This window comes from Puma concolor, chromosome A1 (assembly GCF_028749965.1).
Source record: "Puma concolor isolate L17-30 chromosome A1, mPumCon1.1.hap2, whole genome shotgun sequence".
NCBI classification, from domain to species: Eukaryota; Metazoa; Chordata; class Mammalia; order Carnivora; family Felidae; genus Puma; species Puma concolor.
Window position 1 is genome coordinate 103,714,880 of NC_141667.1, and position 27,948 is coordinate 103,742,827.

Consider the following 27,948-nt stretch of genomic DNA (forward strand, 5'->3'; position numbering starts at 1 on the left):
TCTTAGCGAACACTATAGGCAAAAAAATATTCTAAGTGAGTCTTTCCTATTAGTGGGTAATTAATTTAAGTGGGCTCCATTGTGTGCCTTCCCCTCTCAAGTTTGCATTTGTGTCTTATCTAACCAGAGAGGTGTCTTGTCAGAGGTTATAAAGAGGGAACCAGCTGATATTTTCTGGAAGTTATGGTAACTCCTCTAGGAGTTCATCTTGCCAACTTGCCCTTTTTGCCACAGGTGGAATTTTTGCCAGGATTTAAGAAATCCAACTAACCAATTTCAGACTGTGGACCAGATGCTGCAGAAAACATCACACACCATTCTGCTTACTGATTTTCTCTACAACTTGCACAGAAAAGACAGGTGCTGACCGAGCAGCAACGCTCCGCCATCTTGTAAACTCGAATCCTCTGTTTCCCTTTGTTCCCTCTCTCTTTTTTTGTCATGTCTACATTTTGGCATTTCTGTGTTGCCTCTTTGGTTTCGGAGCTCTCCGACCGAGCATTTCCCGTGAAAAGGGGAAAAAAGAAATATAGCAATTAGCATACATTATGCGGCTGCACCAAACTAGCATACTCACAAACATGTCTGTGTGAAGGACAAGTCGGCCCTGTTTTGTCTTGTTTCCTGGACCGTCTTGCCCTGTTCACAGCCTGCCAGTTGCCAACTAGAGATGCCCGCCCTTCGCTTCCTCTGCCTGCAACTTTCCCAGCCACTGCACAGCCCAGCCAGCTTTACTGGTTCGAAGTATTTAATGAGTTTCTAATTCAGTTTTGGCTCTGGAACCCAGCCAGCTACTGCTGCCTGGGGCTTGCATTTCCCTTGACACATTATCAGAGAACAGCCAGAAAGACAAGTCTTGTCACTATCGGACTTCAATGGGGAGGATCCTCTTGGCTTCACGTTATCAGGAGGCCTTGCTGACTGTAGACAGTACAAGGGCTAAAGGCTGTCCCTGAGAGAGCAGGGGGAGAAAGGGAGGGACACACCTCTGGATGCTCGGAACCAGCTTCTTGGGTAGGAACACTGCTCTGTCATCACCGGGCCACAGTCCAGCAGGACAGGGAGAACCAGACTGCACCAAATACTCATTGGGCCCAAATCCCATGCATTTTACATACAGGTGCCCATCATATAACAGAACCCTGGAATACCCTCCACCATGATTCCAGGGGCCCATGCTCTCCCCTAAGATGGTAGGAATGGAAACGGGTTCACATGCCGCCCTCACTCCCCTGGACTCCCAAGTGGCTCACACAGTGGCACTCCTCAGAGGAAGGCTCTGTATAAGCCACAGAAGCTGTTACCGCGGGAGAAAATAGCAAGAAAACATTCTGACACTTTAGGGGCGCCCGGGTGGCTCAGTTGGTTAAGCATCCGACTTCAGCTCAGGTCACGATCTCACGGTTAGTGGGTTCAAGCCCCGCATCGGGCTCTGTGCTGATGGCTCAGAGCCTGGAGCCTGCTTCAGATTGTGTGTCTCCCTCTCTCTCTGCCCCTCCCCCACTCATGCTTTGTCTGTCTCTCAAAAATAAATAAACATTTAAAAAAATTTTTTTAGTTAAAAAAAAACATTCTGACACTTAAAGAGCTGAGACATGCCTCATAAATTATTCTGTTTTTATGTTAGTGATGCAAACCACAGCTAGGATGTTTCAGTCTGCTCCACCTGATCTTTCTGGGGTTTTGCATATGCTGTTCCCTCTGTCTGGGATACTTGTCCCCTCCCATTTACTTGACTGCCTCCCACCGTTCCTTCAGGTCTTGGAGACACAGCAGCACCTTTGGCAAGTCTTCCCCCAGTGCCCATCCAGGAGCAGCTGCCGCTCGCTTCCTATGACCACACATGCCACCCGGGGCTTCTCCACGCAGTTAGCATGGAAGCCCACTCTGATGTCAGAGATCAGATTTCAAGATGGAATCCAGTGCTTTCTCACTGACGGATGCTTGGGCATTAATTTACTATTTGTGAGTGGAGAGGACCATGTGAAAAAGCCTCCCTAATTGAAATTGTAGTTCAAGGTTTTTGAAAAGAACACAGTAATTATCGACGGAATAACAGATGTAGAATAGTTGTAAAGAGGCTTTGCAAATGAGGTAGATAGGAAAAGAGGTTGATTTAGACTAAAAGTTATAGTTAGAGATTTTTAAATAGCTGCATAAATGTATCCCACACAAGCTATGATTCTACCTATTCATAAATATCCAGGAACAAGTTGTTAAAAATAGGTAACTGACTGAATGTAGTCATTAAATAAATGACTATATTTTACTTACAAAGATGGGTTTTAGATCCAATCAACTGATAATTTAAAGCACTTTAGAGTCGAGGCACATTTCCAAAGACTGGCTGGATGGGGTCGGTTACCTCATGAGGTAGTAAGGCACCCACTGTGGAGACAGACATGAAGCTAAGAGCTAATGGTTCACCTGGAACTAGCTAGAACTAGCAGTCCTAGAAAGGTGGCTCCTGACTCCAGCTGACCCATCAGAAGTACATAGAGTGCTTGTTAAAATTACATATGACCCATCCCAATCTAGACCTGGCAAATCAGAATCCTTGGAGTCAGGGTTAAAATCTGTGAGTTTAAAACTCCAGGTGATGATTCTGATCCCCAGGCAGATGTGGGAGGGTTTAGGAAGGCTTCCATATAGGATGGCATCTAGATGGGACCTAAAAATGGTGGGTAAAATGAAGCAAGAAGGCATAGAGCAGGTTATCTCCAAGACCGGGGAAAACAAGCCCTCAGGGATAGGGTGATGCAGTCCAATGGGAGGGCTCACTGCCAGTAACCCAGTTTGTAGAAATGTGAATCTGGACAAGTCTATTCTAAATCCCTGGTTTCCAGACATTAAGTTTCAGGAAGGCTCAGTGACTTGTCCGGAGTCACAGAGCAAGATCATGGCAGAGCCCGGAGTCAAGCATAGGTATCCTGGAGCCTAAGCTTTTTCTTCCCACAGGAGCCATTGCAGAGACTAAGGATGATCCCACAAGGCTTCTTGTGTATGATGGGGATGCCTTCCTCCTATATGTGCACTCATACAGCAGACAGAAGCCGTGGTATCATCCATTGAGTGGTATCCTCTCAAGCGACATCAAAGGTCCTTGATTCTTAACCTAAACATTGCTCAGATTCCTTATTAGAAGCCAAAGATGGGCTGCTGGAGAAGCAACTTAAGCTCAGTTCTTAGGTTACCTATTTGGGGGCAATGATGGCAGAAATATGGAATCTCATCCACTTAGGCTGAAACTGTTGGACACACATCCTCTCTTCTTTTAGAAAAAGAATACACTTGGGGCGCCTGGGTGGCTGTCGGTTAAATGTCCAACTTCGGCACAGGTCACGATCTCATGGTTAATGGGTTGGAGCCCCGCATCGGGCTCTGTGCTGACAGCTCAGAGCCTGGAGCCTGCTTCGGATTCTGTGTCCCTCTCTTTCTGCCCCTCCTCCAGCTCATGCTCTGTTTCTCTCTCAAAAATAAATAAACATTTAAAAAAAATTTTTTTAAAGGAAAAGAACAGACTGACTGCAAAGCCTAACTGCCTCACTTACAAAACACCTTAGAGTGGAGGCAGGGGACTCTAACACAGGATGTCCAGTGAGTCTCCTCTCCTTGGGCTCCTCTAGGTTTTGCTTTTACAGCCCTCAGAGACCCCTTGTGGCAAACTCCAAAAGACGGATGAAATGAAAATCCCCACACACTGTACTGGAAGGCTTCGCACCAGGCGACATAATCACCCTGAGCAACCCTCATGGTGCTGTAATTAAATATTCAACCCGTGTGCGTTCATACAACGTAAAGGTCTCCAAGCGGAGTGTAGGGAGTGTTTTTTAATGATAATGATGTAATACTGACTAAGTCCCTACTGTGTTGGGTCCCTCACAGTGCACAGAAACAGCAAAGCCTCTGGGCTCCACTGAGGTAATAGAATCCAAGGTCAGAAACAAAAATTGTGTGATCATCCTTCTATTTCTTTAGAGATATTTCATGAACACGACCATACAGTAACGCATGTAACCACAGAGAGTAAGGTAGTCAGCTGTTTATAAAAAGCTACTTCCTTCTATTTTAGGTTAACTCTCTTTCAAAAAAAAAAAAAATGCCTTCCTTTTCCTTAGAACCATTTTATTTTCATCTCATCTCTCCTCCAAGGAATAAAATAAAAAGGGAGAACAAGATGTCCTTCCCATCATGTCACGGCCCCCCCCATCAAAGATTTCTCAAGTTAGCAACTCTGAGGAGATGTCAGAGGAAACGAAGAGGCCTTTATGCTATCCTATTAACAATGACTCGAATGGAAAAACAAAACAAAAAAAAACCCACTTCTGCCTCTAACTTTCGGCTCTTCCCTTTTTCCCCAGCTCAGACACTCATCTTGTCAATCACCCCCGTTTTGCCAAGTGACATGCCATGTCTCTGGTCACAGAAAATCAGGCCTTAAGCACCACCAGATCGGCCGAGCGCCCTGGTTCCTCGTGTGGAGTGAGGTCGCCTATGGCGCTGTCTCAGACTCAACAGCCCGTGAGGACTCTGAACTGGCTGTCAAGTCCGGCTTTTCCAGCACCTGTTTTTTTCACCACACCACCAGTAAAGCCAAATGTGAGCTGAGAGTGCAGAAATCCCAAGGGTAGGAAAGCAGGGCAGAGGAAGTCAGGAACATCACCAACCCACTAACTGGAATTTTCCCCTGTCCGTCTGTCTGCCAGATTCCTTCCTGGTGTGGGGGCTGGAGGCCCTTTGAGTGGCACACAGTCTCTGAGAGAAGCATTTTCAGCTTGCTCATCCCAGCCAGTACCAGTACTAGTAACCATACAAACCATACAGCTACTTTTTTTTTTTTTTTTTTTTTAACGTTTATTTATTTTTTTGGGACAGAGAGAGACAGAGCATGAACGGGGGAGGGGCAGAGAGAGAGGGAGACACAGAATCAGAAACAGGCTCCAGGCTCTGAGCCATCAGCCCAGAGCCCGACGCGGGGCTCGAACTCACGGAGCGCGAGATCGTGACCTGGCTGAAGTCGGACGCTTAACCGACTGTGCCACCCAGGCGCCCCATCATACAGCTACTTTTTATTGACAGCTTAGTATGTGTTCCTGGCATATTGTAGCATTAACTCTAATTGTCAACAAGAGCGATCCAATGAACTTCACTGGCTATGTGGAGAAACTAGGTACAGAGAAATTCAGTAACTGGGCCAAAGCCATGGCTGATGAGTGGCAAAGCTGTGATTTGAACCCAGGTGCATCTGGAATCAAAGCTCATCCTTTTGGTCGCCTCAGAACCACCAAGTCAAACACCCTGGCCGACTTGAGTTTGAGCTCTTTTCTGTCACCTGACCCAGACCTGGGATTCTTCCGGATGATGATACCAAAATCTAAGGGAGAGGCAACATGTTCTTACCAGGACCACCATGTTGCCAAGGTCTGGGAGCCCTATTAACTACTCACCTGATGTAAGTGACGTGCTCCGGAGTTAAGCAACCAAGTGGTAGATGTTCTGCCGTCTTTCTGGCACATGGAATCGCCAATTCCCTAGGCCTAAGGCTAGACCTCATCTATCCAGGTAATACTCCAAGGCCCAGGACCAATGAGCACTTAATTCCATGGTCACTGTAGCTTATTCTTAAAGATCCCCATGGGCAAAGATTCTCCAACAGCCTCTAGCAAGTCACATAGGATTCTGGTCCCTGAGACGGAAAGAGTATGATTCCTCCTCCTTGCCTTTTTTCTACTTGCTGAGAATTAACAGATCTCTTACAAGTCTGAAGTTGCCTCTATACCTGTCTCAAGGAACACAGACTAGCCCTGTCACTGTCCGACAGACCTAAAATAATATATTCTAGCATAAAATGATGGCATCGCGAGGCTAGTGAATTGATGCAAAAGAAGGCACCATGAAACAACGAACCACAGGAACGTTTATAAACCCTTCTGCCTTAAAGAGACTGGCAAAACAAAAAGGCTTATTTCTAAACACTGTAGTCATCCAGGCTATTTGCAACCTACACTCAATTCCTAGACAATAGTCATGGGTGCTGAAATAACTCCAGCTATTTCTAGCCTTGCAAAATAAATACAGGCTGAAAGAAAAGTATAACTTGTAGTAAACGATCTAATACTATTGCTCTTGATTAAAGATGCTATTTGCTTTTCAGAATCTTTTCAAAAACAGCTGGGAAATGGTTACAAGAAGGGTTTTTTGTTTTGTTTTGTTTTGTTTTGTTTTGTTTTGTTTTGTTTTTGGGGTTTGTTTTTTTAAGTTCTCAACCTACAACATACAGGAGGGTTCCCAACACTGCCCATTTTCTCTGTCCCTCATCGACAGTATCTTTCCTCTGCTTCCAGATTCTCGTCTATGCTCAAAGTGAAAATGGAAATACAAGAAGATAAAGCAGTGGGTGGCACTCCTTCCCTTGCTTGGTTCAAAAGCACATTTTTGCCCTCCTCCACAAAAACTCAAGCAGTCCTGCGTTTTAGCTCTCGAGGACACCAGAAAGACAAGGCAACGACAAGGAGCTAGTCAGGTATCATCTTACCAGGTTAAAGGTATTATGTCATGTGGACAGAGGCGGCATGTCCCTGCTTCTCAAGTTCAAACAACCACGAGTGAGGTCTGGATCCCACACTATTCGCAGAAAATTGTTCCCCTTAAAATCGGGCTCAGACTCACGTATGAATTTGGCATGAAACTCTAGTTCCTGCAAGACCCCTAAAATCCATGTGGAATCTTCCCAAATGTTCCTTTCTTGATTTCCATCATTCCATGCCTACGAGGCTCCCTCTAAAATCCATCAATACCTGCTTTTAGTGAACATTCAGAGAGTTTAGAAGGCACTTCATCCTCCAGGGTGTAAGATAAATACTGGTCTAATGTTTCTCAGCAATATAAAATGTCAATTTAAACACATACTTTCATATACAAAGCCAATCTGGGAGATATTATTAATTATGTTCCACCCTTTAGGAAATAGGCACCCAGTAATACTCCTGTATGTTAACATATCATATTTGCCTTTTCAGAAGTTTTCACACCCTGGACATTTTTATTCCCTCCAAAGACTTAAAGAGTTGTTGCTGCTTTTAAGGATTCCTATGAGGTAAGTCAAAATGTTGGCATAATGGGGTGTAATATATTGTCTTCATATATTAAGAATATAATATAATATAATATAATATAATATAATATAATATAATACTTATGTCATTTAAATATAATAGATATATATTTAATATAATTAATATCTTTAATATATTATTAAGTGGTAATATATTGACTGATTCCTAAATTCTTTCTTCAAGGAAGGATCATCTTTCTATAGTTTTTTTTTTTTTTTTAATTTTTTTTTTTTTCAAACGTTTTTTATTTATTTTTGGGACAGAGAGAGACAGAGCATGAACGGGGGAGGGGCAGAGAGAGAGGGAGACACAGAATCGGAAACAGGCTCCAGGCTCTGAGCCGTCAGCCCAGAGCCTGACGCGGGGCTCGAACTCACGGACCGCGAGATCGTGACCTGGCTGAAGTCGGACGCTTAACCGACTGCGCCACCCAGGCGCCCCTTTCTATAGTTTTTTATAGAAGATGGGGTTTTGTTGTTGTTGTTGTTGTTGCTGTTGTTGTTGTTGTTTTCAAGCCTTGACTGCATATGGCAACTTCTCTCCCAGAGGCAATGAAAGATGCTGTGGAAATGGGCAACCTGAGTTCAAATCCAGATGTTGCAATTTGCTAGCTATAACCTCTCTGGCTCTGACCTTCAGGTTCCTCATCAGTAAATGGGATGAACAGGACCCACATTTCGTAGGGCTGTAGGAAGAATGGAAAATGAGGTCTTGTCCATAGGAGCCTGGCATGTGGGCGCTCAATAAATGGGTATATCTGTAATCACTATAATAATTGAAATGGGTAGATTGCCCAAATCCCAAAGTTCCTCCATAAATGAACCCTTTCAAAATCAAATTATATATATTACGTAAAACCTCCGCAGCCCCAGAATTCTTCTTCCTGTCTCAAAGATGCCCCAACTCATTCAGGGTCATTCAGGGTCCTCTACTGGCGGCACTCACTCCTAAACGGCTCTGCCACGACCGTCCAAGAACCAAACAGCACAAGTGCCTTATATTACCTCAATCTTGCCTCTCAACTTCTTTTTCATTTCCACTGATGTCAGGTTTTGCATCTCATTAGGAAATGACCAAAATCCAAGTTGCCATTACTCTAACAATGAATACATTGGTGATTCTCTTCAAATTAGTCATTCTAAAATCGCACAACCAAAACACCATTGAAAACTTCCCCCATTCTGCCACATGACACGCCCCTTGGGTATCCGCTGCTGCTATGTTTAAGGGAATCCAGTCACATTTTCCAAACACCTCTCTTCTCTCTGATGGCTTTAGCTGCCTAAATAGTTGTGTGAAATTAGGACAAGATTTATGGTTCATTGAGGTCTGCATCATTTTAGAGTTTCTGACTATCCTGTACAATACATCTGATTATAAGGACTGTAATAAAAATCAGAGGAAAAAGAATAATATTAGCTAGCATCTAGGAACTGCTTTCTACGTGCAAGGCAAGCGTGCTGCATGTATTATCTCCCTTACTACTGTCATTTCCCATAGTCCAAAAGCAATTACTGGAAGGTTTCGACTTTGCTTCCCCAGCAATGATCCATTACGGGATGGCCATGAATCTTACCAGGCAGGTATGGGCTGTCTACTCATTTTTTCTACTTTCAGGGACTGAGATCAATAATTCCTTTTAGATTCTCCTGCCCACTTGTCCCCCAGACTCTCCCTCCTCCCCTGTAATCAAAGATGTCCTCCCCAGTCAATCCCCAGGGAGGGTGTGGGAGCCCACTGCTGGTCGTCCCCAGGAATCCCGTCTCCATCTTGTGCTTTGGCCCCCACTGTCTGCAACCCACAGCTGCAGCTGTTGACCTATGTTTTGCTGCTATTTGCATTTCAAATAAGTTAATAAGAGCAATGAACTAAATAATAAATTGGAGATTTGTGCTTAAAACAACGATAACAAAGGCCTTTGATTAACCCAGAGTACCACAGAAAAGCAACTCAGTGATACCACTGATGATACTTTATACACATTCAGGGCCTTTCAGCTGATTACCTCGGGATTTTTATAAACATTACCCTCTCAATGCAGAGTGAAAAATAACATCTTTGCGTAGGAAAACTAGGTCAAGACAGATATAAAAGAAATGTACTGATTTGCATACGGTTACAATTAAAGTCAGTCAATCATTCATACATCTGTTTAACACACATTTACTAAGCACTGACTAAGCGCTAGTCACTGGGCCACCAGCCAGTTAGGGTGGACGTGGGGAGCTTATAATCCATTGTCCTACACAAATAAACCTACTGAGATTAGGAGTCAGGAAGGCCAAAGATCTGGTCCATCATATGCTGCTTCTCAGCGTTGACTCAAGAGGTTTTCCTGGGTCTCAGTCTCCTCAACTATAAAGTGAGAGCAGGTGGGGAGGGAGTTTGTACTGGCTGCTTTTGACAGTCTCTTTATGCTCTGACATTCAAAGGTAACTCAGGCACTTTGTTCTTGTTCTGTGTCCCTGTTTATGTCAGAGAAAACACTGTTTCCCATATCGTGCAGGAAAATGCATGGCAACAGAAATTGGAAACCAGGAGGACCGTGCAGTCCCTAAATCTTACCAGGCCCTGGTTTCCTAGTATACAAAATGGGAACAATGACAATTCTTATCTACAGGGTTGTTCTAAGACTTAAAAGAGGTAACGTGTGAGAAGTGTGTTGGAAAGCACGGTACAAATGTGAGTTGTCACTAACATCCTGAAATTTAACAATCACCGTCAGGATTAGGAATCAATAGCTCATCTTTCTTCTCTGCTTAAGCATCTCTGCCATATTTTATGCTTATACTACTCAATTAGCACACAATGGCTTTTATTATGTGGTCATGCAATTCCATTTTCATGTTGCCTTTTTTTTTTCTTCTTTCCTAAGAAGATGAGATTCTAAAATTTCCTGCCTCCATCTGTTGACTCCTTGGTCCATCCATAAGTGTTTATTTGGCCAGAAAGATTTCTGTTTTGTCTTCTAAATCAAATGCTCATTCCCTCGGGTGATGGTGGTGGTCAGAGGGGAGCACTTAAGAAATTCCATACTGGGGGCGCCTGGGTGGCTCAGTCGGTTAAGCATCCGACTTCAGCTCAGGTCACGATCTCGCGGTCCGTGAGTTCGAGCCCCGCGTCGGGCTCTGGGCTGATGGCTCAGAGCCTGGAGCCTGCTTCTGATTCTGTGTCTCCCTCTCTCTCTGCCCCTGCCCCGTTCATGCTCTGTCTCTCTCTGTCTCAAAAATAAATAAAACGTTAAGAAAAAAAAAAATTAAAAAAAAAAAAAAAAAAAAAAAAAGAAATTCCATACTGAAGAAAGGTAAGCTGAGGAGCAGGGAGTGGTCAATGTCATGGGTAAGGTCTGCACCCACCAGGCTGGTGCTTTTTCCCTACTGCCTTCAGCCAGTCTGGCGTAGCAAGTGCAGTCCAGTGCAATGGCGAAAGTCGTAAAGGAAAATCAGTGTTTGAGAAGCAGAGGAAGTGAGAAGCAGGGAATGGGGTACAGAGCTTCAAGCCTGAGGAGCCAGATGTGTCCAAAATGAAAATCCTTCAACAACCTCCTGTGCTCTTTGTATCAGATGTTCCACCAAAATGCTACTCAAAGCGAGGAGAAAACTGTAAAGAAATGACAAGATTCAGGAAACATCCTAAAAATGGCCATCATGGATGGCCACTGCTCTCCCAAATCTGCTGATGTTGGGAACACAGTGTGGAGACCCTGAGTGTGGCTTGTGTGTGCTTGGAAATGATGGTTGTGCAATCCCTTGATAAAGGACATCACCCTTGCACAGACTTAAACACTGTGCCCTATTTACAGAGAGATATTATTTAATCCATCACATATTTTTGTTGTTAGTATAACTACCAGAAACTTCTAAAGACAGGAATACACGAAACCACAACCTCTGTTTCTGAGCCAAAACATTCTCACTAAATCATATTCTCAGTCACTGCTTTTGTTAAGTCAGTCCACCGCTCAAGAACCACCAATGGCTCCCAAGTGTCCTCAGGACCAAACCCAAACTCTTCAGCCTAGAATTTACGCTCTTTCACAAGCTGGCTCTTTGCTATACTCTGAAGGGAACAAACGTACAAAACATGGGATTATCACTCTTGAGGAGTTTAATATTCTAGTCAATGAGGCCAGATCTTTATATAGAAAATGTTTAGAAAATAAGGTATTCTAGTATAAAGTCAGTAACTGAGCCAGTGAAAAGGACACAGTGTGTAAGGACATAGGTTTATCTCCCATTCACCAGAATGCCCAACCTTCCATTTCTACTCTCTTCAGAAAAATACCTAATCCATTGCTCAGCCCGAAGGCTAGAATAATCTAGGCTTTGGAGCACCATGATGACACATGAAAACTTGCAGTGCACCTGTATTTGTCAGGGTAAGTGCTCCCCAGCTGAAAGACTCCCAGCTTAGAAGACACTCTCCAGATGTACAAAAGCTGACAGGAACTGTTCAGGTGCCTGTTCACAGTGCACGGAGAAATACACAAAGGCGAAGGCCCGAAAAAGCCCAGGACCTGCTGGAATCCCCAGAACCAGTGGGTCTGAGGAAAAGAGGCCCCAGGAGTAAGAAGCAGCTTCCAAAATCCCCCGATGCTGGTCACAAAAAGCAGTACAAGTGGTAGGCCTGGAGGCCTTGTTCTACGTGCACCTCTCTAGCTGGTGGGGGTCCCATGTTTATTTACTCAGGAAAACCGTGGTTGGCAAAGTTCAAGAGCTCGGCTGGGCAGGATGCTGGGCACGGCTGAGACGATAAGCCTCAATGCTCATCCACTCCCTGTGATCTCGCCTGCCTGTGGCCATGTGCCCTGGCCACATTAACTAAAACTCGGCAGACCTCCTTTTGTGTTGCATAGGCACTACCTCTGTGTCTATCTACAAATAGACAAAGCTGTTGCAGCAAACTGGAATGGGACCAAGGGCATCCAAATGGTCCCAAAACAAGTCAACCCAACATACAGTTGGAGGAAAGTCACTCAGTCTGTGTGGAGTCACACATGGGCACTGAGCAAGGCTGTCCCAACTCCTTGGCCCCTAAATCCTGTGCCCTCTGCTCATGAGGACACTTCAGGTACACACCATTTCTAGAGAATCTGACAGTGTCAGTGACAGATACACAAGAGTGACCTAGGCATGGGAGACAAGAAAGAAATTAATTCCCTGGTGGAAACAAGCAAAATAATAAAAGTAATAATAACTCCATCACAGTACACTTGCTTTGGTTTTGCTTGTGTTCAATATGAGAGACGTGCAGGGCATTCGAATCAAGAACTGCTTGCTAACTGCATTCCCAATCTGCAAGTTTTAGTCGGGAATTATGTGTTGAAGGTTGTCTTGTCAATCTAAAGAAAGATTTTTCTTTTAATGGAAATCGTAAACACCAGCACAAGGCTTTGGGAAGGAAGGAGTCTGTGTAGCAAGCACCCTGGCCACAAGGTCCCACAGCTGAGAGCGGGAGATGTCTGGACAGTCCATTTCCATTTTCATTTGTTATTCAAAGTTGACCTGCGGTCTCTAAACAAAGGGTGAGGGATTTCCTCTCTCCTTGTTTGAGGACCAACAGAAGGGAACCCGGAGAATTAATAAGGAAAAGGAGACTTGAGTTCGTTACCTTCAAGGGTTTATATTCCTAACTGCCCATCTTATTTATCCCCCCCACCCCACCACCACCCAAAGCCGCAAACCATCTCGCTGCCCGGGTGGCCTTGCTCAGTTCCAATCCACAATTATAAATTATCACCACACTCTCCCCAGCCCTCAATTCTGCTTGTCGTCACTTTACCCTTTAGTAAGACTGGAATGGAAGATCGGTACCCACGAAAACGGCAAAATACTATTGCTCCTGACAGATATTTCCAGACTTTAGCCAATTAAAAGACCTCATTACCTTCACGTGACTAAGCTTCAGTGATTCTTCGGGGATTCTTGTCAAGGCAGATCTGGTCCCCCCCTCGCACATTTGGGAAATCATTCACAGCAGGGAAGACGATGCAGGTTTGGGACCAGTACACTCCCTCCCTGCCCCCTCCTACGAGAACTCAGACGGCCAGCAGCACAGCCTGTTGCTATGTAACAGAGCAAAGCTAACATGTGGTCTCATGTGTGCAAATGGGAAGGGAAAGGAGACAAATCTGTGCAAAAAGACTCAGCAAACAGATATCTGAGGCAAATACAAGGTAACTGAGTAAATATTTGTCTACAATCTGCTCAGAATTCATAGAGCCAGATGCCAAACATAGCCATAGTACAATTTCCTGACTTAAATTTTGTTTTCTTATACTCACTCCTGGGACCTTAGACAAGCTTTCTTCTCAGACTTCAGACGGCCTTGGTTTCCTTGCGGTTCCTCTTGTGGAACCACATTGCTTCTGGTTACAGCAAGGCCGGCCACAGGCCCAGGATCCACATTGTAGCCACATTGATTGCAAAGGCTTAACTGTACAATGTTCTCCCTTGAAATGGTCTTTTTCAACAAAAGCTACACTTCTTTTAAAACCTGGCTGATTTATAAGAAATGCCATAAAAAAATAGCATGAGATTTTCCAAACACTTTCTTTTTTCTGCCTGTTTCCTTCAGAGACCCACTTTTCGTCAACAAAAACACTTCAAGTAGGCAGGGGAGAAACCACGGTTAGAGGCTTGGGTTTTACAGAATTTTACAAATTCCCATTTTAAGAAGTGAGGGGCTGACTGCTTAACTGTATCACACCACTCCTAGGAAAAAAAAAAAAAAAACACCTTGTTTTTTTATGTATATAAAACAAGATAGGAAAAGCTACATACATACTCTGCCAGAATCCCGTTCTGATTTTACCTTTAAAAAGAACTACGTTTGGGGCACCTGAGTGGCTCAGTCAGTTAAGCATCTGACTCCTGATTTCAGTTCAGGTCATGATCTCATGCTCCATGGGATCGAGCTCTACTTCAGGCTCTGTGCTGACAGCACAGAGCCTGCTTGGGATTCTCTCTCTCTCTCTCTCTCTCTCTCTTTCTCTCTCTCTCTGCCCCTCCCCTGCTTGTGCACTCTTTCTCTCTCAAAATAAATAAATAAATAAACATTAAAAAAAAATAAAAATAAAAAGAACTACCTTCTAAATGAACCAAGGAATCCCCACATTAGATCCTGGAACAGTAAAAGGACATGAATGGAACAAATGGGGAAATCCAAATAAAATCTGTAGTTTATCTAATAGCATTCTACCAATGTTAATTTTGTACTTTTGATTAAAGTGCCATGGTTATATAAGTTATTAATAATGTAATAGGAGAAGCAGGGTGAAGGGTGTACAGGAAGGCTCTGTACCCTTTGCATAAATCTAAAATTACTAAAAATTCTGTATATCTAAAATCTAAAAATTTTTCTGTAAATCTAAAATTATTCAAAAATAAATGCCTAAATATATAAATGTCAAAAGTGATTAAAGACACGCTCAGTCCAACAGTGGTTATTTCCTATCTGAAAAACAAGGGAGAGAGCTGTGAGAACCGTGAATTATTCTAGAACCAGGACCCGGGGTGAAGCTGGCCCCACATGGTGGGTTCAGGAGCCGAATGACAGGGAGGGCAGTGACACCACACTCCTTTCAGTCCTGAAGAGATGGCCGTTCCAAGACTTTAACAAATTATGAAAGAAAATGCATGCCTACTGTGGACAGCTGGGACACCATAAGCAAAGCAGCAGCCAGCATTCACCTAAATCACCTTCCCTGGAAGCAATCTTTCTTGCTCCTCTCTCACTTCCATACTTACATTTTTTTTTTTTTTTTTTTAAAGTGGAGGGCATATTGGAAAACCGTGGTCCTGCTGTCTTCCCTTCCTGCCCTATCACAGATGACTTCCCCACATTAATCCAAAGCTCTGCAAATACAAGGGTCAATGGCTGCCCACTAACTCCACAGTGTACCAGCTTTGCAATTCATGGAACCACACACCAACTGCTGTCGTCAGGGTGCCTCAAAGTTACAGCTGTGCGGTTGAGGAAAAAAATCAGTCCTGTATCCAGTTCTCTCTGGGTTTTAGTTACTCCTCACTGGTAAATTCGACACAACAGGTTGTTCCAGAACGTTTGGGTCCATTCTGACTCTGTGGCCAGCTACTGATGCTTAGAATAAAATACCAGTCACCATCAGAAAATCTGAGATGAGAACACAGAATGGAAATTAAGTGCCCGGAGTAATAGTGGCATAAAATCTCAAATGGAATCCGCAATTAAGTGTATAATAAAATAAAAATAGCAGACATCAAGACCTAGAAAACTATGGCGTGGATTTAAGTGAGCCAGCCTGCTTGTGTTGCACAAGAAGTCAACACATTCATATTTGTAAAAACAAAGTGGGAATAAGTAACTGCCCAATTGTAAGAAATGGGTGAAAACTTAGGGGTGTAAAGGATACAGAAATGGCCCAGGCCTAGCTCCTATTCAGGACAGTGGGATCCCACATGACACACACACACACACACACACACACACACACACATCCTAAAATAAACTTAATTCTGCTAAGATTTTCCTCTCCGTGGTGCACTCAAGTGGCTACACCAATATTCAGGAGAGAAAACCAAACATACACAGGGAAGTTGGCTTTGAGGAATACATTTAAATTCCTCTTTGAATTTCATTTGCCTCACTGCCTTCTGGCTCCAGGGTCTATCTAGAACTAGAAGAGAAAACTTTTCTTTTCTTCCCATCTCCTGTCCCCACCGCCCTCCGTTTTCTGTTCCAACCTGCGTGTCTTCCCAGGTTCTGAATGAAAGTAGAGAGGAGTGACAGAAGAAGCCAGAGGCATCCCCACTGAGCAAACAGACCCTATCCAGAGGGCATCCTGGGAGACTTTAGACAATCTGTTTGGAAAGTCAAGTTCTCCATTCCCAGGAAGCTGGACACAGTCTTACTACCGACCTAACAATCTTTTCAACAAAGGCAGCAAATCACCAACACTTCTTGTCAAATGCATTCATCAGATATATGTCGAAAGTGCATAGTCTAATAAATGTCAGTTCTGAAGAAAGGGAAATTAAGATTTTGCTTACCACCTCTCTTAGTCTCAACGTGCTCTACTAGTACATTTTTCCAAGGGGAGATAAATCATTTGGTTAGAAACAGGAAATGTCTTCCAAGATAGTTTGAAGTAACAGTGTTGCCCAAGACCTCAGGGTGGAATACTACACTCTCGACCATGTAGCTTTCTAAAGTTTAGAAAGAGCAGAAAACTGTATTGGGATTTACATGTGAATATTCACTAAGATAAATACATATATTTTTTATAGATAAGAATTGTTCTTATACTCAAAGAAAGTTACCATTTCCCTAATTTGGGTGATTGCCCCTCCTCTGTACCCAAAAGAAGTTCTGGAAACTACTGTCCTGAACCCCACTTTGCCTGGGCCCTCTTAATTCTCACATTAATTTTTTCCTTTGGGTTGGGTAACAAGGTTTTGTTTCTCAGTCTATAAATCTGTCCGTGAAGACACCAAACTGGATCCTCCTCTGGTTCACTCTGTAATTGGCAGGGTTTCCCAGGCAACAGCCACCAACCCCAGTCCATCGAATAGCCACCAATTTTCTCCCTTGACATCTCTCCCAAGCCCTCCCCTCCCAGCTGGCCATCCCCACCACCCCACTAATCTTCTGTCTGCAGTGGGAGGACAGAATGGGCAGTGCAAGCAAGGCCACGTGAATCCCGGCCAACTAATCACCTAGTGGGGTGTCCCCTGTGGGCCTCACTCTGAGCTGAGCAGAGGGACTGAGGGACTCACCCAGGGACTGAGCAGCTATGTCAGGGCCTCTTTCCCTCCCAGATTATCTCCCTCCCTCCTTTTTTTTTTTTTTTTAAATTTTTTTTTAATGTTTATTTATTTTTGAGAGACAGAGACAGCATGAGTGGGGGAGGGGCAGAGAGAGAGGGAGACAGAACCCAAAGCAGGTTCCAGGCTCTGAGGTGTCAGCACAGAGCCCGACACGGGGCTCGAACTCACAAACCGCGAGATCATGACCTGAGCCGAAGTCGGACGCTTAACTGACTGAGCCACCCAGGCACCTCCCCTTTCTTTTTTTAATTACTAAAAAGGACTCTTCCAGTAACTCATATAACCTGGAACATAAATAGCTATAGAGCAACTGATAAGGCACAGGTGTTCTTCAAGATGTTGGCCCCGTAACAAAGACAGGCTTTTCTAATACAGCTTCATTGAGAAAGGTGCCAGCAGTGCTGATTCTAAGCTTTGCTTTTTTTTTTCTTTTTTAAGAGGATTTTGATAAAACAGATCCTTCCATCAGCTGTGTATAAGAGTACCCTTTGGCACATCCCACTGCCAATTAGGCTCTGCTTTTTAAAAAGGTTTTAGGTATCCGAGAAAGAAGCCAATGCTGTATGTCAAAAGCATGTACTTCTTATGCTTGAAATCTATTTGCCCCAGACCTACAAGGTCCTCAGACTCTCTGCCTGGGGATATTGGAGTGGTTTAACTAAAGAACACCTTCCACTGGTATTCGAGGGTATTCAGAATTGAGTAGTGAGCTCTGGAGCCAGAATGCTGGAGTCTTAGCCCCATCTCTACTACTCGCTGGCTGTGTGACCTTGGGCAGGCTACTTAACCATTCCGTGCCCATTTCCTCAGGGCTAAATGGGGATAACCATAGTACCTTACTTGTGGGAGGATGTGAGGATTACATTAGTTGATACACGTGAAGTGCCTAGAACAGTGCCTGGCACATGGTGAGCATTCAGCATATGTTAGTTATTATTATTATGAGCTGTCATCAAGGATAAAGATCAAGTCAGGATGGCTTCATGGAAGGAAAGGAAACCAACCCAGACTCAAAAGCCACTAGTTCTAAGGAAGGCAAGGATTCTTCCCTAGAATCTGATTCACCACATATGAAATCCCTAGAAAGGTGGCCTGCCTGAAAGTATTTTTAGATTTAATGAAGAAAGCAATCTAGTCCAAATTAGATGAGAGCTGCATGACTGTGAGACACAGCCCTGGGGCACTCTTCAGACTTTTTGGTTCTGGCGTCATGCTGGGCTGAAATAAATTGATTTAAATGAGTTAATAAAAAATTCGGCCGCCCTCTTTGCAAACGGTTTTGCACAGGTTTCTGAAACAGCTCAACTGAACAAACTCTTTCCTTGTAAAAGAGACTCTCTGCTTCAAAAAGAAGAGTGGACATTTAACCTATGAAGCTTTTCTCAAATCACTCTCAGCGAGTCCCTGATTTGGCCTAGCCCTTTATCCAGCTTCAGCCTTTCTGGTAGGATTCCCAGCCAACTGCCCATATTTCTGGGTCTCACTCTACTCCTGAATGGAATTTAATGGATTTGGCTGGTTGTTCATCACTGGGTCCACGTGGAACAATATACCGAGCTTCATGCATAATAAATAAATGGCATTTCTAAGACAATGGGATGAACCTATCTGCAATCTAGAGTAAGAGCCTCTAAGTGCCCACTGGGCATTCTCATAATTAGCACGTGATTTAGAGCAACTCAGTTTCCCACCACCGCTGCCTTGTGCCTTAAGGAAATCCACCAACACTTCACTGCTTCTTGGAGGAGATGCTTGGAGACTGAATGGAATATTGTCAGGTGAAATTAGGCCACTTCTGAGTTGTGCAACATTCCCCTTCAAAATTTGCTGATTACGCAAACAGTGAATAATTACACTGATTCATGCATTATACTCCATCAGAATGACAAAGCATTCGCACTGGCACCCCATTTCACTTTGCTAATGAAAAACAGCAAGCTTTTAAGACCACCATCCATCAAGAGAGAACTCATTCAGAGTAACGACAGGTGCACGACAATGAAAACGGGATTTTTTTTTAAGAACGTAGGCTGCTGCCAAAGATTAAAATCATTCTATGTTTAATATCATTCTCTTTCTTTGCGTTCCTCTGAGCTTTGGCATTTTCTTTCAGCAGAGAAATAGAAAGGTTGATGCAAGAGATGTCAAATTCCCAGGAAGATCTTCTCTATAATTTCAGACGGTGCTGATGAGCATCTTCCACCAGGGTTTCTATCTAGAGGCCAATGCCCTTCCCTTCAACAGTCCAGTGGGTAATTCTGCACAAGGGTGGTTCTCAAAAATATTAATAAACTGAGCTGAGGAGGGAGTTTGTCCCAGACAGTGCCCCCCACAGCTGTACAGAATGTGATCTGCACTGACACAGAGAGTAATTCACAGGCAGCTCTAGAGACAGGCAGGGATGGGGCCCTTCTCTAAAATCATGCACAAGAGGCAACAGTCGCCAGCAACTCAGATGGCCAAGACAAGAGAGGGACTTGTGTTTTAGTTGTAAGAAGGAATGTATTCTAGGATTCCCCCCATGCAGCCTCCTCTCCCACACTTCTCGTTACGGCCTAGACTACACCTCAGGAGCACTACTTGGCTTGTTTGTCCCTTGCACCCTGAAAAGCACTATTGAAAAGATCCAAGCATAACACTTCATGTGTGCAAAAGTCCTTCGTCCAGCAGTCTCAACTATAAGACATTTAGCCTAGAATCCAGTAAAAACAGGGGGGAGGGAGTCCTAAAAATAGATACTGCTAAGTCAAAGCACTAAAGTTCAAGGACTTTATTCTAGGGAGATCCCTCGAGGTTTATCACAGATCAAGCCTTTCTGTCTCTGTCTCTCTCTTTTTCTCTTCTTATGATAGTTTTAATAGGTTTAATGGCTAGGTTTTTATTCTATTGAAGATTTGAAGGAATAAAACTGAAGGAAGGCACTGGGTCACCTGGAACTTCAGAACATGACCTTATTTGGAAATAGGGTCTTTGTAGACATAATTAGTGATGGTAAGGTCATATCAGATTAGGATGGGCCCTAATCCAACAACTGATGCCATTATAAGAAGAAAAAAAAATAGAGACTGAGACACAGGGAGAACATACCATGTTATGACAGAGGTAGATATTAGAGTGATACGTCTGTAAGCCAACCATGCCAAGGATGGCCAGCAACCCCCAGAAGTCAGGAGCGGGCATAGAATAGTTCTCCCTCAGAATCTCTAGAAGCAACCAGCCTCCCTGACATCTTGGTTTTGGACTTCTGGCCTCCAGAAGCATGAAAGAACACACTTCTGTTGTTACAACTGCCCAGTTTGGGATTCTTTGTTAAGGAACCCCAGGAAACTGTTCCAGAATGGGTACATAGAAACAGCTAAAGGTAATTTAGAAAGAAACAACTATAGCACCGTACAAGGGAGGAGGCCAAAATGGATAGTATGTTTTCTAAAAAATAGCTATACTTGGGGCGCCTGGGTGGCGCAGTCGGTTAAGCGTCTGACTTCAGCCAGGTCACGATCTCGCGGTCCGTGAGTTCGAGCCCCGTGCCAGGCTCTGGGCTGATGGCTCAGAGCCTGGAGACTGTTTCCGATTCTGTGTCTCCCTCTCTCTCTGCCCCTCCCCTGTTCATGCTCTGTCTCTCTCTGTCCCAAAAAAAATAAACGTTGAAAAAGAAAATTTAAAAAATAAATAAATAAATAAATAAAAATAAAAAAAAAAATAAAAAATAGCTATACTTAAAACCACAGCTAGGACCATTTCGCAAGGTGGCAAACCACCAGGTTCTCTCCAGTAGGACGCTGAAGGCATAATGACATAATCCGACTCTGGACATTCAAAATCATCACCTTCAACTGGTTTTTAAAGGGCTGTATTCTGCTTAGGGTGTTCAAACGAGGCCTCTCTGCACTGCCTCACCCTACAGGCCTAAAAAGGAAATGTATTTCTTTGCTCCTTGAATTGCACTAAACATTCTCTTTATATTTAATTTCTCAACATGGCAGTGTATTCTTTCGTTCCTATACCCTCGGTACTAATATTTCATATTTCCTTTTCTGGGAATCTTGGTCCACCTATACAGCTTATCTATAGTATGTGTTAAGATTTTTCTATATACTTAGTCAATATTTGTATCTTTCTATAGCAACTGCTCATACACACATACACACACAAACCACACATACCCCTTAAGAACACAACAGAAAAATCCTTTCTTTAAAGTCTAACCTAGTGACACCAAGGCGATCAAACCTTTCACTAAGGATTTCACACAAGAACCAGAAAACCTTATTTCTGAAGGATGAACCATGAAGGTGGCCTTAGAATGATTATATCTTGTCTTCAAATCACCTAAAAACTCTCATGCCTCAATTTACCACCACCTCCCCCTCTATCAAGACAAGGAAAATAAAAACCAGAAGTTAAACATGTTTAAATACAGGCTATGGCCCATATAAAAACTGGCCCATTATCAGTTCTGATTTAGTCTATTCGTTTCTGCATGAACACCATGTGCTGAAGTCAGTTTACCAGGCTTTTTTTTTTTTTTCGCTGAAACGTATGCTGGGGAATTTCTTGTTCCACTTGGGGTACACTTCTTTCCCTGAGAAATTCTTTTTCTTCATTTCAAGTCTCTTTAAAGTCTCCTCAAATCATCTTTGAAAATGAGAAGCACACAACTTTATGTAATTACTTTTAAAATAATCTTTTTAAGGGTCGATATTATATTTGTTTGCCTGTCACTTTTTCTCAACCAGCTCCACTATCCTGGCCTAGAGTCATCCAGGCACAGTTTTCCCTGCCTCTTGCCTGATGAGTCAGAGGTTACAGGACACTGCCCCTCCTCCTTGCCGAATGAAATGATGTGCACTTGGAAATGCAGGCCCCTCTCACAGGTGGGCGGGCTTCCACACTGAGGTCCCATCCACACCTGGAACCGCACCCAGACCCCTCTACTGGGAGAGGAACTTTAATGAGTCCTTAACCTTGGCTTTAAAAGGGTTCAAATTTGCCCTCTTCCTCCTAGGGAAAGTGGGATGGTTGGGGGGGGGGGGGGGGGCGGGAGTGTCACACAGTGGGCCCAGAGAGGGTGGCCCGGCCCTGGGCCAGTCCCTCATTGCTGTCACCCCTCCCAGCAGGGACCCAACGTGGAGAGGGTCAGCAAACTGTCGCTCCTTAAAGCTCCACATGTCTCTTAGCTTCAGCCCTGTCAGCATTTTCGGAGTTAGGGCTGGGGGCTGCGTTCCAGAAATAATAAAAACCACCCATTTGCAGAAATACGTGGCAGGGCTGTATGCCTCGCAGCCTCTCTGCAGCCGAGCTGGGAGACTACAGGCAGACAGTGTCTGGTCAGTGAGGCCTGTCTCGGTGGGAAGCATTCAAGATGCAGGGGAAGGTCAGCCAGAGCCAGTACAAATGATGGATTTGCTGTCGCCCCCACCATAATGCAGAATCAGGGTGGAAACAATTGGAAGGAATATTTTCTTTTTCTACCAAGCCTCTTAGTAATATGATATCATTGCCTTTGGCTTTTCTTTCTTTTCTCTCTTTTTTTTAAACCATGATCCTCTTACAAACCAAACATAAAATGGTCTCAGAACCTCTCCATATAAGGAGTCTCCAGACAGACTGATTCTGCACGTTGTTTCTTGGGCTGAATGGAGAAAGTAATTCTAGGGCACTTGCAAGCTCTCTGAGTCATGCGTTATGGGGTAACTGAGAGGGTGGCTCACTGGGGAAAGGGCCTAACCTTTTCCAGGTCCAGGCTGGCCATGAGTAGGAAAGGTCACTCTGGCTACTGGTCTCCACTCCACGTGTTAATGGTTTCAAAAGACCCATTTGGCCTGAAGACAGGGCTGATCTGCTGGTGAAATGCCCAGCACGAAGGCTCAGAATTCAGCCCTTTTCATCTGTTTCTAACTGGGTATCAGAGGCGATTAAAAGCCTGCCTGATGAAATTAAAGGCCTGTGGCTACCGAGTCATATTCAAAGACCTCCAACCATTTTAAATCCCAGAGCACAGAGCGACAACTGTTCAGCCCTGCTGGCCACACTCTGAGGTATGTCATGGTCACCAGAGCCACTGGCAGATCAGGGGCAGAGGAGAGGGGAAGAGAGGAAAAGATGGGAGGGATCAAGGGAAGAAGCTGGAGTGGGAGAGAAGAGCAAAGTGCAGGAACAGCTGCGGAGAAGCATGCGGGAGAGTGAAGTTCTGGGCAGGGCTCAAGACAGACAGATGCTAGAAAAAGCACCTGAAGTCTTGCTGAACGTGAGACTGAGGGCAACTCCGGTAACAGAGCGGCCCAAAAGGTGGGCAGGAATGGGCCATGCACTGCCCCCACCCGCGGGAGCTGCTGCCTGGGGCCGGGTTATTGTGAGGCCAGCATTTCCATCACAAGGACCCACACACTGAGATCAGGATTGAGACACAAAGGGGAGAAAAAAACGTGATGGACACCAGAAACCAAACAAGGCCCCCTTGGATCCTGGCCCTTTAATTCCCCCAAGTTATCTGAAGTTGAAAGGGATTTCATTCCACTGTGTGAGCGTAATGTGATTGCTTCCATAGTACAGCTTTACCTCTTTTCAGGTGCACTTTTTAGTGAAAATTATTGGAGATGTGGAAATCTTCTCTTTAACATGCTCCTCCTATGTTGTTCGAGTTTTTGTTTCTATCACAAGGAGCTTAATATAGAAAGGATCTATTCTGTTTTCCTGTTTCTCTGCAAAGAGATTTGTGATATTTAATAGTTCTCAAGGATATTTAACATTTTTTTCTCTCCATTCTCGAAAAAAAGCTTTATACCACTGTTCTTCAAGATAAAGCCTGCAAAACTTCAGTGTGGCATAAAATCAAATTAGTGCGTTGCAACCAGTATTTTTCAAATATTAGAATAACGTGGAGGAGAAAATGTCACAAGGCATTGCAGATAGTTAAGGACGGGTTTTGTGAGACTCTTGCTTCATTTTATAGGTGGGCACGGATCACCATATATTTTTTTGTAATGTAGTTAAGACAAAAGAAGTTTATACAACATTCCCATGCAATACATCTCTGAATATAAGTTTGCTGTCAGCTGAAAGGATAAAATCCCCCATACCGGGCCCTTCTTACGTGCTGTATACTGGATGTATATCTGCCATCCCTGTAGTCTTAATTCTAAAACTACCACAACCACTGACAAGATCAGAATTAACTTAATAATTGCAAACTTGAATTTTTATATAGAAAAAAATATATCGTAGAACTATAAACCAGCTTTGTTCATACTCTGTGACTCCAAGAGAATCAAACTGCCTTTCTGAGCCTCAACTGCAGCCCTTTTCCCCGACTCATGTCATGGTAACTTATTATTCAAAAATGACAGGACCGGGATGATGTCAACCACATCTGATCCAAGGGTGTGACCCAGAAGAAGCCTCAATCTTCCTCAGCATCGCTCAGGCACCACCAAGAGCCTCACCCCTCACCTTGTGAGGCTCAAAACGGCATCAGAATGCCAAACTGCAAAAAAGAATAAACATCCAAGCACTGGAAGAAAGCTCGGAATCCAGAAATTCTGGAGACGTAACCAAGGGGAAGTACAAAATGTATTAGTAGAGCAGCCAGAACCAGAATCCAGGCTTCGGAGTCCCAGCCCCAGTGCAGTGGGCGTTGATATAGATTAAACGAGGAGGCACAGAACGACCCTAGAGGCTACCAGAGCTGGAGATAAGAGATTAGTGAATTTCTGTCTCAACTGGCTGTTCTCTGTATCTACTCTAACCTCCTTAACTCAAAGTGACATCTGTGGCTTTTCGTGCCATGTCATTATTCCACTACATTCTAGTTTGAGGTTTCTGAGGTTAGTATGCATAAGAGCTTTCCAACCTCTGACTCAAATGAGCTCTATTTTCCCCAAACATATAACTTACTATTGAATCTCGTTTTCATGAAAAATACAAAAGCAATCGTGATTCATGTCTCCAATGCGAGGCTTACACGATTTTTGAAAATGTGCATACTTTTCTCTGACCATAAAATAACATCTGCCTGCCGTAGAAAATGTAAATTATTACAGAAAAAGATAAGGAAGAAAACTAAATTAACTTCTTGACCTACTACTCAGTGATAACCCATATTAAAATGTGGGTGTATTTAATGTATCAAGATACAAAAATTCTTTCAGAGCACAACTGTGATTAAAGTGAAAAATACCTTCATATGTCCCGCCTTTTTACTCAACATTACACATCAGTAAAGATTCTTTAAATAGAAGCTTTATATTGTGGCCAAATATTACATCCTACTGATGAATTATTATTCATTACACCATCCACTGTTATTGAAAATGGGGTTTTTCCACTTTTTCAGATATAAATAACGTGGCAGTAAGCAGCTTTTTATCTCCGCTTATTTCTACAGAATATACTTGCAGTAGGGAATTACTGGGTCAGTGTGTGAGCAGTGGTAAGACTTAATATATATTGGAAAAGTCCATTCCAGAAAGGTTGTTTATATCCAAATAGGAGAATATGTAGGTACCTATCTTGTTCTCTTTGCCAATAATGAGTAGTATCATTTTTTAAAGACTTGAAACTTACATGTAAACATTTTAATCTCGTTCTGTTCATTTGTATTTCTTAATTTACAGGTTGAAATTTTTTATGTGTTGGTTTATTGGCCATTTTCCTCTCTCATTCTCTCCCAGACCCCCTCCCTTCCCACTGTGTGTGTGTGTGTGTGTGTGTGTGTGTGTGTGTGTGTGTGTGTTTGTGTGTGTGTGTGTAAACTGAATGTTCATATCTGTACCCATTTCTCTACTGAAATGTCAAGGTTTCACTTATTTATTTGTAAGAGATCTTTATATAATAAAGATGTTAAACTTTTGCCTGGGGTAAAATACATTGGGAATCAATTTTAAATATATGAAATTTAAAGTGACAAGATGCATTAGTTTCTACACTGTCACCAGCACAGCAATAACTCATGCCACCTGCTGGTAACAAAACAAGGTAAAATTGATTAATTCTTCATATTTCCAAGATGGGATGCAGAGTTAATGTTTCTTCCATGCTGATTATATTAAAGTGTTAGAAACAAAAGACAAATGGTCAGCTGGGGTTATTTATGATATTTCATACACACGGATCTTATGACTAAGAATCTTCGTTCACATTTAAATTTTTTAAAGTTTACTTCACTTAACTGGACCAAAAAAAAAAAAAAAAAGCGCCTATTACACATTATTAAGAGAAAGGAAAGTTTAGTCCTGAATCATTTCAAAGCCATTTGTGAACACAGGTATTAAGGAAGTAGAAGCACTGAAAACACAAATTTAACAATTCGATGAATGGAGAGAGGCAGTCTTACTATTTATTTTCATACAAGGCATTTTTAGCAAGACACCTATTCAAAGCAGAGTTTCTCCTACACGCTGATATGTTCCAGCTGTAGGTCATTTAAAATCAACAGAGACTTGATTTAGGTAAATAAATTAGAGAAGCTGCCGCTACTTCATCCTGGATGAAGACGGTTCAAGTTCAGAAGGTTTCCATGTAATTCAACTGGAAAATATGGTTTACTGTGTGGCTTACATAAAGTAACAGTTCTAGAACACATCCGTTGCCTGCATGCCTCTAATAAACTGATCTAGGAAACACAATCCACTCAAAGGTTCTACAGAAACAAGCTGTCAAGATGATCAACTAAGTACAGTAACAGGGCCAAGACAGGTCATTGATTTCACTCATATCCATGGAGGTCAACAGGCGAGCTACAGGATCTATTACCAAATGGTCTGACATCCCCAGGAAGATAAATGGAACAGCTGCTTTGTAAAAACCCATCCCAATAAATGAATCGAACCGACTTTTGGCACTGTGAATTATTACTCAGCCCTTGAAAGTTCTGCTGTAAATAATAGCGTCAATCACTCCAATAAACCTGCTGATCTGGCGTGCCCTAACTACAGCTTTGGTAACAGTGAAGGCACTCAGTCCATTGGATGAAAGAAGATGCAAAAATCTGAATCTCTCTACAATTTGTAATGACCAAATGTAAAACACTCAAAACCGATTTCATAAATTTTAACAAAATAAATTTTATATTATCCTTGTCAAACAACAAGTTTCATGTATTATTCATTCATCTTAGCAACCTCCGGACAAGAGTTTTTGTGAAGGCTGACTTGGAGGTAATTGACAAAATTTACAAGTTTGTAGTTTATAATCGGGGGAGAACAGTTGCAAAACAATTCAAGAACATACTCTAATTGGAAGGGAAGGGAGTGGTTGGCCAACACTCAAGTAGAGAGAACAAAACATTAGGCCAGGTCTGATTTGGAGCACAATCTGGCACACAGTAGGAATAAAACAATTACGTCTCCCAATGAAAAGCAACTGAGAGTATCTCCCTTTTCCTACCATCTAGGTCTAGGAGGTGGTGGGCATGGCGGAGAGAACAGATTTTAAGTTAAACCTGCAGATGAGGACAATCGTAGATGACAGTACCATGTTGAGAGCTTAGAGAGGGCATAGTTGAGGCACTGGGAACATGACCCAATAGCCCCATCAGCCACCTGGGAAAAAAAACATCTGGCCATCTACACACAACAATTTCAGCTTCTAAAAGCAATTGCTGATTTCCTGTTTGGAATCTGTTTTTTTCTACGAATTCCGTTTATATTCAGGAAACGTGTGGTAAGAGATCTGCCCTGTATTTCCAACAGTCCAAGGAGCACTTGGAGGTAGGCATGAAGGAAACAATGGCAATGTTCTACAAACTCAGGAGAGAAACTTAGGGAAATCTCAGAGAAAGGGCACATGGGTGTGTGTATGTCAGTCACTGGCAATTTACACAGCAGTCAAATGCTCAACACGAGTCACTGCCTTCTCCTTTCTCTCATTCCACACAAAGGCAATGGCACATGTGATTTGGATGGTCTTGTCCTTTCTAGAACATTCACAGAGCTTGGCATATCCAGGATTCCTTCCAACCAGGAACACACTGACCTTGGAGAATTGCAACTGAAGACGTTTGGTCAAATCCAGTTGTGCTATACCCCAAA

General features: G+C 43.2%; 1 protein-coding gene and 1 long non-coding RNA gene across 2 annotated transcripts in view; both read right to left on the reverse strand.

Moving 5' to 3' along the window:
- MAP1B (microtubule associated protein 1B) overlaps positions 1-27,948 on the reverse strand; it is a 101,919-nt gene that overhangs the window by 45,755 nt on the left and 28,216 nt on the right. The window lies entirely within an intron of this gene.
- Positions 19,752-24,172, reverse strand: LOC147584343 (uncharacterized). Its single transcript, XR_015248546.1, has 2 exons — positions 20,645-24,172; positions 19,752-20,373 (listed from the first exon to the last, which is right to left on the reverse strand). It is a non-coding gene; the product is annotated as an uncharacterized LOC147584343 (long non-coding RNA).